The 13,041-nt window shown below is 40.7% G+C and overlaps 1 protein-coding gene across 1 annotated transcript in view; it reads left to right on the forward strand.

The window, feature by feature from the left end:
- LOC121314626 (E3 ubiquitin-protein ligase TRIM71-like) overlaps positions 1 to 13,041 on the forward strand; it is a 75,876-nt gene that overhangs the window by 27,944 nt on the left and 34,891 nt on the right. The window lies entirely within an intron of this gene.

The raw sequence follows: 13,041 nt of genomic DNA on the forward strand, positions 1-13,041 counted from the left end.
TCAAAGGCGAGTAATTGTGCTCCTGCTCACATGATCAGAGTAATCCAGAGGGTCAAGTTGCAGCTCAAATCTGCAGGGTCTTTCTGGGAGGATTGCCTTTCTACAGTGCCTATAGAAAGTCTACACCCCCTTTAAATTTTTTTTACCTTTTGCTGCCTTACAGCCTGGAATTAAAATGCATTAAAATCGTTTAAAAAAAAAAAAAAAAAAAAAAAATTATTTATCTACACATCCTACCCCACAACTTCCAAGTGAAAAAAATATTCTAGAAATTTGTAGAATATTAATTAAAAATAAAAACTGAAACAGCTTGGTTGGTTAAGTGTCCACCCCCCTTGTAATAGCAATCCTGAATTAGCTCAAGTGTAACCAGTCGCCTTCAAAATCACACACCAAGTTGTGTCCTCCACCTGTGTTAAATTGCAGTGATTCACATGATTTCAGGATAAATTCAGCAGTTCCTGTAGGTTCTGTCTGCTGGGTAGTGCATTTCAAAGCAAAGACTCAACCATGAGCACCAAGGTGCTTTCAAAAGAACTCTGGGACAAAGTTTTGAAAGGCACAGATCAGGGGATGGGTATAAAAAAAAAAATCAAAGGCCTTGAATATCCCTTGGAGCACAGTCAAGACGATTATTAAGAAGGGAAAGGTGTATGGCATCGCTAAGACCCTGCCTAGATCAGGCCGTCCCTCCAAACTGGATGACTGAGCAAGAAGGAGACAGATCAGAGGCTACCAAGAGGCCAATGGAAACTTTGCAAGAGCTACAGGCTTTTATGGCGAAGACTGGTCAAAGTGTGCATGTGACAACAATATCCCAAGCACTCCACAAATCTGGCCTGTATGGTAGGGTGGCAAGAAGGAAGCCATTACTCAAGAAAGCCCACCTTGAATCCCATTTGAAGTATGCAAAAAAACACTCGGGAGATTCTGTAGCCATGTTGCAAAAAATGTTGTGGTCTGATGAAACTAAAATTGAACTTTTTGGCCTAAATGCGAAGCGTTATGTTTGGCACAAACCCAACATAGCCAAAGAACACCATCAAAGAACACCATCCCTACTGTAAAGCAGTATGGGGATGTTTCTCATTGGCAAGGACTGGGGCACTTGTCAGGATAGAAGGGAAAATGAATGGAGCAAAGTACAGAGAAGTCCCTGAGGAAAACCTGCTGTCCTCTGCAAGAAAGCTGAAACTGGGATGGAAGTTTACTGCTGGCCCAGCCAGAGCCCTGACCTAAATCCAATCAAAAATTTGTGGCATGACTTGAAGATTGCTGTCCATCAATGCTCCCCAAGGAACTTGACAGAGCTTTAACAGTTTTGTAAAGAAGAATGGTCAAATATTGCTAAATCTAGGTGTGCAAAGTTGTTAGAGACTTATCTCAACAGACTCACAGCTGTAATTGCTGCCAAGGTGCTTCCACCAAGTATTAACTCAGTGGGGTGGAGACTTATCCAATTACGATCTTTCAGTTTTGTACACTGAACAAAAATATAAACTCAACATGCAACAATTTCAAAGATTTTACTGAGTTAGAGTTCATATAAGGAAATCAGTCAATTGAAATAAATTCATTAGGCCCTAATCTATGCATTTCACATGACTGAAATCCATAGATTTCAGTCATGTGAAATGCATCTGTTGGTCACAGATACCTTAAAAAAAAAAAAAGGTAGGGGCGTGGATCAGAAAACCAGTCGGTATCTGGTGTGACCACCATTTGCCTCAAGCAGCGCAACACATCTCCTTCGCATAGAGTTGATTGTGGCCTGTGGAATGTTTTCCCACTCCTCTTCAATGGCTGTGCGAAGTTGCTGGATATTGGCGGTAACTGGAACACGCTGTCGTACATGTCGATCCAGAGCATCTCAAACATGCTCAATGGGTGACATGTCTGGTAAGTATGCAGGCCATGGAAGAACTGGGACAATTTCACCATCCAGGAATTGTGTACAGATGCTTGCGTCATGGGGCCGTGCATTATGCTGAAACATGAGGTGATGGCGGCGGATGAAAGGCACAACAATGGGCCTCTGGATCTCGTCATGGTATCTCTATGCATTGAAATTGCCATCGATAAAATGCAATTGTGTTCATTGTCTGTAGCTTAAGCCTTCCTCTACCATAACCCCACCGCCACCATGGGGCACTCTGTTCACAACGTTGACATCAGCAAACCGCTCCCCCACACAACGCCATACACGCTGTCTACCATCTGTCCGGTACAGTTGAAACTGGGATTCCTCCGTGAACAGCACACTTCTCCAATGTACCAGTGGCCATCGAAGGTGAGCATTTACCCATGGAAGTCGGTTACGACGCCGAACTGCAGTCAGGTCAAGACCCTGGTGAGGACAACGATCACACAGATGAGCTTCCCCAAGATGGTTTCTGACAGTTTGTACAGAAATTCTTCGGTTGTGCAAACCCTGTTTCATCAGCTGTCCCGCAGGTGAAGAAGCTGGATGTGGAGGTCCTGGGCTGGCATGGGTACACGTGGTCTGCGGTAGTGAGGCCGGTTGGACATACTGCCAAATTCTCTAAAACGACATTGGAGGCGGCTTATGGTAGAGAAATGAAAATTCAATTCTTTGGCAACAGCTCTGGTGGACATTCCTGCAGTCAGCATGCCAATTGCACGCATTGTGGCATTGTGTTGTGTGAGAACTGCACATTTTAGAGTGGCCTTTTATTGTCCCCAGCACAAGGTGCACCTGTGTATTGATCATGCTGTTTAATCAGCTTCTTGATAAGCCACACCTGTCAGGTGGATGGGTTATCTTGGCAAAGGAGAAATGATCACTAACAGGGATGTAAACAAATAATTTCTGGGATCTTTTATTTCAGTTCATGAAACATGGGACCAACACTTTATATGTTGTATTTATTTTTGTTCAGTATTTAATATATATTTTTTTTCTCAATAAAAAACTTTTTTCCCCTTAACAGTGTGGAGTATGGGGTGTAGATAAGTGGAAAAAATCCTTGTTTAAATGCAGGAAACTCTGAGGCACTGACACAACAAAATGTGTTTTGAATATCCTACACCAGCTAGTACTTTACATGTATCTAGAGATCACTATTTGGCAGCCAATGTTATGTGCACAGCCTAATCTGGGCTCTTTTAAAATGCTCAAGCTTTTTGACAGACAGAAGTAAATGGGGACCAAGTGCAGAATTTAAATTTGGGTTAAGGTACGTGGCACTTACAACGTAGTGGGGCCATCGATTTCCACTGGGAAATCTTTGAAAAAAGGGATTAAAATGGTGATTTTTGGTTTAAGCATATGCTAGACTAGTAGTCGTCTGCTTGTACTGTCTGACAAAGTATTCCATTAGTGCAACAAAGGAGTTTTATTTCAGCACTACTCACAGCGACAAGATCAACAAGAAGAAAAATCTACTTTGAGCATCAAGGCCCCTAGAATACAAGACTGGCTGAAAATATGTATAATAGAATTGGTGACTGCACCTTTAATTGTGTACAATTGTAATATGAGAAATGGCATGCTGCAGCTCCTCTGCTCAGCATTAGTGAAGTCCTGATCTGATAGCACGTACTGGGTGTTCTGGCGTGGTTCACCCTCTGCCTCCTGCCTCCTGCTCTCTTTTGACAGGTGTCCCCCAAGGCTCAGTCCTGGGACCTCTCCTGTTTTCTCTCTACACCCACTCCTTGAGTCCCCTCATCTCTTCCTATGGCTTCTTGTGTCATTTCCATGACATTTCCTCCTATATCTCTATCTGCATCTTGTACCAATTCCTCCTGAATGCACTTTCACCTCAAACTCAACCTCTCCAAATCAGATCCCCCACCACTGATCTCTAATCCCTTTGAATCCACCGCCCTCTCTGCCTCCTCATCCACAAAGAACCTCAATGTCACCCTTGACTCCACTCTTCTATTCTCAGTACATATCTACCCTGAGCAGCCGTAAGGAGATTGCGAAGGGATGTGAATATACAATCGCTGAATTGTCTAGATTTTCTTTTGCGTGAACAAGGAAAGACAGAATTAAATCCTGGTTGAAGGGTACAGGGCAGATTTGATTTGGTTGCAGAAGATTGTGAAAGCAGAACAACCAGATGCTGCTTCTAAGCGAGAAATCTTGTTCTTCAGTGTGTCCATGCGGTCAAAGTCTGAAGAAACAGCAGAGTTGAAAGGCTGAATAAGTTGCTTAAAGTAAGTGGTTATTTGGAGGTCGGGTCATAGAAACAATCGGGAAGCTAAAGGATCGGGTAGCATGACAGGCTGGAGATCGGGATAGGGAGCGTGCACAGCAGGGGAGGAGTGTCCGCTGAAAAGCCTGGTTTGATGAACTGAGATGTGAGGAGGAAAGATGGGTACAGCTGTGATGGATTGGCAATGCATAGCAAATAATGAAATCTGCTCGCTTCCTGCCAGAATTGAAATTCCTTCTTTTGAAGAGAGCTTTCACAAACATGTCAGTGGGCCAGTCTTTAAAGAAAAGCTGAGCTAGAGAACATCCCAGGGAGGATTAGTCATATCAGAAGCGTGGGTGCCCGGGAGCGGGCACGGCAGGATCAACAGAGCTTGAGGTGGCAGGTTCAGCAGTGGCAACAGTAGATGGGTCAGTGACGTTGTCAGATGGACGAGAAGCAGCAGGACGGACAGATTTCTTCTTAAAAAAAAAAAAGTTGAATGATATCTATAAGGAGAAATGCAGAGAATTCGGATTCACCATTCGAGAATTAAGAATTCGGATTCTGAAGAGAAAGAAAAGTGTGGTGGGTGAGTAGTTATTTTATATCTAAATTGATAATGTTAGATTTAAATGATTGAGTTGGAAGCGAACACAGTGGTGTTGTAGAGGGAGAAGAAAAGGCTGTGTAGGGATACACGAACATAGTGATGCGCAAATGAAAAGGCAAGACAGAGAATTAGGCTGTGACTTGAGGTTAAATAGGGAGGTTGACAGATATTTTGGTGGGACAAACGGGAGAGGAGCCCTAGCTCCTACACCCTGAACCACACGAGGTTACAATAATGACTGTAATAAATCAATCCTCTAATAACTTGTTTTGAAAAACAATAAACAACATAAAAGCTGTCTCACAACTGTGACAAATTAAAATAACTGCATGCAGAGGGGGTTACACTTCCAATGGAGTTTTGTTTTCTTTTAGAAGACTGTACATAAATGTAATTATAAAACAGATTATGCAATGTATTTGTTTTTGTGTGAATAATGAGATTACTAGTTATCTGTTGTTGATTTCCATTACATGAGAGTAGATGTTAAACTTCATGCTGATTTGAACTCTGATCTCGCCAAGATAAACACCAGCTAAGACATAGCTTTACAGTAAACTAATGTGATCCGTCTGCATCTCCGTCCATTTGTGTTGTTTTCCATGTGATGATGTAGATATCCTTCTGTCTGGTGTTGATTGCTGAAGTGTAATGCTGGCTCCAGGGATCAGCTCATTTTGCCTCCCCAGTGCATCAGCACACACAGCGGCTGAGATGCTGGCTCCGGGGATCAACCCAGTGCGGTCTCCCCAGCGCATAAGCATGACAACTGTCTGGATTGAGCTAAGTAGGGTACATCTCTGGGGTCTTCAAGTGGGCACCTTCCATCATCGGTGTTTCGTCGACTAGCCCACGACACCTCAAGAGGACTCAACAATGATTCTGGCGTCCCAGCATCACCCCCTCCATCCCCCACTCAGCTCAGTCCAGCTTACTTACCCATACGTCAGCATTGCTTTCTTTCTATTGTGCTTGAGATCCCTATACAGAATCTTTCCGTCTCAACCACAGCCAGTTACTGCTCCTCTCTGCTGCTTCAGATAAGTTCTTCACTGTGCGACACAACTCTTGGCCACTGAAACCGACATCTCTGAGAAACCGGGTTGTAGAGTGTGCCACAAATCCTTGACAGCCAACCTCCACTGGGTAAACTCGGACTCTCCATCCTCACTGTTCTGCTTCAGCAGCTAGTTGAGCATACCGAAGTTTCTTCCTCTCATATGCCTCATCCACAGCATCTTCCCATGGCACTGTTAACTCTACCAGATGAACAAGGCGTGCTGATCCAGACCACAATGCAACGTCTGGTCGAAGGTTAGTGGTGGCAATCTCAGGTGGAAATATAAGCCGCTGACCAACATCTGCCAGCATCTTCCCGTCTCTAGCATCTTCCAGTTGTCCTGGGCGAGGCTTGGTTTTAACACTTTTTCTTTGTGGTTGCTCTCCTGGACAGAGGAATATTGTCTTTTGTGTGCGTGATGCTTTGATGGAACTGATGGCAACTTATTGGTCAGGTTATGCTTGTCTTCCAATGCTAAGGCCAAACATTGCAGCACCTGGTCATGGCACCAAATAAACCATGCTTGGCTAAGACCCACCTTACATCCTGTCAAAATGTGACTTAATGTTGCAGGTGATGAACACAAAGGAGATCCTCACCCACCCAGAGGTTTAGGTTCTGTGGTGATGGGAGAACATCATATGTTGAGGAAACTGATCCTGCTCTGTTCCATTGTCCATAGGTCTTGCCAGCCGATCTTGCGTTGTTCCACACCCATCTCATCCGTTCTCCCTGCTTGGCCTGGGAAACGGCCTTTACACACCTGATCCTCTCCTCCTGCTTTTACACCTCATTGACTACCAGCTTCCTTCGTTGAGCTGGGGTTGCCTTGTGCCATGTAGGATGAGCTGAACTGAGAACAAGACCACCTTTTCCATGCTGAACTTTTCCCATAATATCTCCGAATCGAAGGGCAGTCTTAGCATCTTCCGCAGCTTTCTTTGCTGATCATTTTCTTCCAGTTTTCAACACAGGTGCTGCCTCCCTTACGCATTTGTTGCGTGAATCTACTAATGTAATTTCCAGTCAGACTTTGGCACACTTAAACTCCTCGGTTAGAGCAGAGATTGGTAGCTGCAGTATTCCTTTACCATAAAGTCCCGCTCTGCTGAGGCAGCGTGGAACTCCCAACCATTTCCTGACGTATGAACTGATTAAAGCTTCCAGCTTCTCAACTGTTGTCAAGGAAACCTCGTACACAGTCAGTGGCCACAGCAGTCTTGGCAGTAGACCAAACTGAAAGCACCAGAGTTTGTTTGCCCAGTAAGATCTGTTTTGATAATGGTCTCTGACAGGATTTGGTGGGTGGGGATTGTTTGCAATGCCTCTCCTGTTTTGGCCTTTAACTAAAGGGTTATTTACTCTGGGCCTTTTTAATTATTCTATTAAATCACATATTAGTTGGTAAAAGACAACAGTGAGGCACTTAATAGAAGGCCTGTCGGCTTCTTTGAAATTGAGTGACAAAAACCGAGGTTAGTACTAACCACCTAAAATAGTACCTTTTTGATTTAACAGGGTTAGATCATGTGGTGTTCAGCTATTTGCATGGCAGGCTGTTGATGATTAACGGTGTCAATGGTTTTGCAGGCTGAAAACAAATATGGGTTTAAATAAACACACACGTTTTCATCCTGATTGTTGTAGATTTAGAAGAGCTGACTAGAATCCATAAATGAAAAATTATCCATTACTGGGATTCCTGACATTACTACAGTATCTGTTACAGAAAACACATAATGGTTAGATTGCAGATACAACAATACATTCTTTAAATTTAAGATTGAGTGGAAGTGAAGAAGAGTTTTGAATTCTTAGAAATTACAGTACAGTGCCGTGAAAAAATATTTGCCTGATTTTCTGCATTTTTGCATATTTTGGACACTGAATGTTATCAGATCTTCAACCAAAATCTAATAATAGATAAAAGGGACCCTGACTGAGCAAATAACACAACATTTTGATATCTATTTCATTTATTTATTAAAGAAAGTTATACAACACCCAATGCCCCCATGTGAAAATGAATCGCCCCCTTAGACTCAATAACTGGTTACACCACTTTTAGCAGCAATAACTGCAACCTAACCCTTCCTGTAGTTATTGATCAGTCTCTCATAGCACTGTGGATGAATTTTGGCCCACTCCTTCATGCAGAACTGCTTCAACTCAGTGACATTTGTGGGTATTCGAGCATGAACTGCTCGTTTCAGGTCCTGCCACAACATCTCAATGGGGTTTAGGTCTGGACTTTGACTAGGCCATTCCAAAACTTTAAATTTCTTGTTATTCAACCATTCTGATGTAGACTTGCTTCTGTGTTTCGGATCATTGTCTTGCTGCATGACCCAGCTGCGCTTCAGCTTCAGCCCACAGACGGATGCCCTGACATTCTCCTGTAGAATTCTCTGATACAGAGCAGAATTCATGGTTCCTTCAATGATGGCAAGTCGTCCAGGTCCTGATTCAGCAAAGCATCCCCAAATCATGACACTACCACCACCATGCTTGACTCTTGGTATGAGGGTCTTACTGTGGAATGCAGTGTTTGGTTTTCGCCTGACATAACGGAGCCCATGTTGGCTAAAAAGTTCTACTTTTGACTCATTTGTCCATAGAATATTGTTCCAGAACTCTTGAGGACCATCCACCTGCTTTTTGGCAAGCTTGAGACAAGCATTCATTTTCTTCTTAGTGAGCAGTGGTTTCCGATTTGCTACTCTGCCATGAATCCCATTTTTGCCCAATGGACAATTTTATGCCTTGCTCTTGGAGAGATTTTGGCAGGACGGCCACTCCTGGGAAGATTCACTACTGTCCCAAACTTTCTCTATTTGTACAATATGGCTCTGACTGTCATTTGGTGGAGCCCCAGAACCTTAGAAATGGCTTTATAACCCTTTCCAGACTGATAGTCATCAACAACTTTTTTCCGGAGTTCTTCAGGAATTTCTTTTGATCATGGCATGATGTGCCTCTAGAAATAGAGCGCAGAATGACTGTGTTAATGAGTTTGTCAGAGCGCTGTGCTTTGCTGGACAGCCACTGTTCTATTGCAGAGAGGAATGTATCGGTGACTGTGCGCAGTTCTGTCTGTAGTAAAACATTGCCTAACGCCGACAATCTTAATCGTAAATATTTAACAGAAAATGGTGATGCTTTAGTTGGTAAACTTATATGGAATGCATATCACTTTGTTTTTAAGACAAGCAGCAATGACATTTCCAGACTTAGCCGCGTCGCTATGTCTGTGGCGCACTTAGTTTTGTTTGCGGTTTACTTTTGAAAAAAACCTCGCCGAGTTCATTATACTATGCATACAAACTGCATCAAAATAAATGTAATAGATTTCACTCTTTCTGAATCTGTTTGTGCCTTATTCTGACAGTCAGAACATTAAAAAAAAAAAACAACAGTTTAAATATTTTGGGTCCGGTATTTCGAAAATCAAACCAAACTCTCAAAAACTATTTAATTGGTTAGAGCAATGTGTCCAGAAGACACCTCTTTGAATTATTACTATATCAGGTGTGGTTTTGCAAGATATTTGGGTTGGATTAAGTAACTCGCTTCAGGTTTTCACAGGCGTCATGTTCTCTCCCTCCAAGACAATGACAACAAGAAGTGCTGCTGCTGTGAGTGTTAGAAGGCGCCAAACAGTTATAAGAGGAAGCAGAATTCATTTGGGAAAAACGTGTTGTGTTATTATTAACAAATGGGGTGATGCATGAGAGCTACACATTTGCCAGAAGTATTAACGAGACAGAACGACAAGTAACTGTTGCAGTTTATAACATCGGTTTACTGTATTCTTTGGTTTACTCTTACTTGAATGTGATCTTATCGTACTTTTGTAACTGCTCTTATCTGTATTGTGATATTCTGTAATGTGATATTTTATAACGTGCTTACTTGTAATGTGATAACTTGTAATGTGGTAAAACATGAGAGACATGATTTTGCAATGCACAGATTCAGTTTAAACTGGGTTACATTTATTACAAAAAATAAAAATACTTCATATTAATGTTCACATTACCTGCTTTTTCAGTGGCAAATGCATGAATCCAATGTATAATAACGTTCTTTACAAATTTTTAATATGTAAAACGTAATGACTTTTTCACCCCAAAGAAATACTACTAAAAATATTGCATAACGGGTATAATTATAATTTTGTAACGTACAAATAAATGTCCGTTCAAAATGTGTTATAATACGTTACGTTTCTGTTTATACAGTATAAACAAAACCCATGCATTTAAAAATAACACCTATGCAAATTAAAATCAGTCTAGCTTGGAATGTATTTTTCCAATGAAAAGTTGTAATATTTTGGTGACAAATCTTTTATTTTTTTACATTCTAAAAGCTAAAGTCAGTGGAGTGCAAAACTTAAATCCAAGATGGTCACCGGATAACAACTGTAGTTTGAATTTGGTACGTAAAAAAGCATTTTTTTTTTTTTTTTCAATTTTGATTAGATATGTTAAGTGAAAACTATTAATAATCTATTTGGTTTTTTTTTGTTTGTTTAATCTAAAAAAACGTTTGCCCATCCTACTCTGTGTGAAGGGCATAGCAAGCAGATTGAGTGCCGCGGGAAGCTTACAGGTTCAAAACAAACCCCTCAAAGCGTCTTGGGCTGTACTGTCTTAATTAATAATACTATGATTTTCAAAAGCTGCAATATTTTATTACATGATTTATGAGATTTCAGAAGTATCGCGGTTGCTTATTTTCTATAATACGGTAGCCTACCTGTATGTAGCAGTGTGTGGTTAACCTACTTTGACCTACTTTAACCTACTGTAACCGACTGTATCCTACCCTGGTTCGAGTCTGGGCTATTCCACAGCAGACAGTGGACGGGAGTTCCCAGGAGGCAGAGCGTCGCTGAAGCGGTCGGCTGATGACACTTGCTTCGGACGACAGCGTGTGTTCGTCTTCGCCCTCACGAGTCAGTGCAGGGGTGGTAGCCGTGAGCCGAGTCTAAATAATAACTGCACATTTCAAATTGGGAGAAAATAACAAAAAACTGCGGCCAAAAACTAAATTTATATGTTATATATATATATATATATATATATATATATATATATATATATATATATATATATATATATATCTATATATATATATATATTTATAGAATATATATATATATATATCCATCCTACTCGGTTATTTTTTCTCTCACTGTAACTTACATGAAAAGAGAAACCGAAACTAAATCTTCTTAGGTAGTAAACACATTGTTTTTATTTGTACGGGATTGCGTACGGGAATTACATGAACTAAAAACAAAACCATCTATAAGAACTGCTGAGGGACTGCTGTTCTATACGTAGTTTATCTTGGATTTTCTTTCAGAACTGTACTACCACATAATAAAATGTGCTTACTATGTGTGTGTACATTAGTTTGTAATTTACGTGCTAGAATGAGGCTCCTGTCTCTTCGGGGGCGTTACATCTACATAGTCAGTGTTGCTCGTTTATTTGTTTACTGTGTGTTTTTTTATAGTAGGGTGAGAAAAAATACCTTAATGTTTAATACGAGGGAGTCTTTAATTCGATGGCGATGCCAAAATGAAGTAATACGGTGTGTGTGTATATCATTTATTTTTTTACTTTTAAATATGCATCTGTGGTCTCCCTATATATTAATGTGAACAACTTGCATTGTTGAAATATTTATTTTTGTTTCTAATGATTTGTGTATTAAAAAAAAGATATATGGTATGTTATGTAGTTTTCAAACACTATCCTCTCCTGAAGACATAGTGCACAAATTACTTTATAAAATAATGTATTAGGAAATTATTTCACATTTACCTACATTATACAGTTTTCCAATCAGATAATAAAATGGACACCTTTACAACCAACCATTTCATAGCCTGCAAAGTAGGAAACATATTATCCTTTTGTTGTATAATTTTTTTAAATGTATTTTCTTTAGATATTCAAGGACATACATAACCACTTACTAAATCGTGCGGAATGTTGGTGAAAGACAACATTCTATGAGAAAACAATGTGGCTCTAAAAGTTCGGTTTATATTCCATCGCTCAACTGTCATTGAAGAGCAAGGCGACCTGCGATTATCGCTGTCGTGTCGCTGTGCCGTTTATACTTCCTACTGGCAAGCAAACTGCAGTTGCTGACAGTTCAAATCAACTGAACTTTGACCTCGTCGCTATGGTTATTACAGTGCCAAAATGGATGACTGGTTGTTTGTCGAAGCTGATCAGTGTTTATGGGCTTTGTAACAGGGCGAGCAGCCCTGTTCAGTAATGTTTAGAACGGGGTCTCCCCCTCCACCCTTTGTGTTATTTTGTGTTGGTTTATTTATTATTACTGTATATATAAGTGACAACGAAAGCAGTGTGGTTTGTTTATTATGATTTATTTATTGTTGTATATTTGTATATGAGGGCAAAACACCTTGTGTTTTGTTATTGTCTTTGTATATGTTTTGCAGCGTGGATGGGAAGTATCTACAATACTTTCACCTGCAAAATGGGTTCAAGATTCTAACATGCATCAATGGTGACCACTGACACTGTTTTTTTTTTTTTTTTTTTAAGATCAGTTTTCTTAAGCTTAGGGAATTACATAGTTTGCTGTTTATTTTATTGAAAAGTATAAACTGCTACAGTACCAGTTTTGCTGAGGATACTTTGGAATGGTGAGATAATATTTGACCTGCAGTAGCCCCACTCTCTTCCTGAGATGGGTTTTGTTTCAGATGCTTCATTTCTGATGGCTTTTGAATTCCTGTTTTATTCATTTTGACTGAGGAATTTGTAAAATTCAGTAGGGAAGGCCAGGGGTGGAGGTTGGTAATGAGGCAGAGAAAGGGGAGGGATGGTAAAGGGAGGGGGGAGGGCATATTATTGGGTCACAGTATCACTAGTGAATCCATTCATTAAATTTGATGAGTTGATTTGTTCCTGAATCCCAGTTCAACACCAACTACGGAGGCCCTTCACAACTGATGGAGCAGGAATAGCACCCTGGAATTATACCCTGCAAGCATAACATGCTTTATGTATTTGAAAGGTTTATGATGTCAGTGTTCTTTATGACCATGCCACAGACCATAAATGACCATAAGAGTTTGTAACCCCCAACCCCCAACCATCAATGTTAGGGGCTAACATTCATCATGTGAGCTAGGCCATCAGCAATAGTCAAATCAA

This window comes from Polyodon spathula, chromosome 4 (genome assembly GCF_017654505.1).
Source record: "Polyodon spathula isolate WHYD16114869_AA chromosome 4, ASM1765450v1, whole genome shotgun sequence".
Lineage (NCBI taxonomy): Eukaryota > Metazoa > Chordata > Actinopteri > Acipenseriformes > Polyodontidae > Polyodon > Polyodon spathula.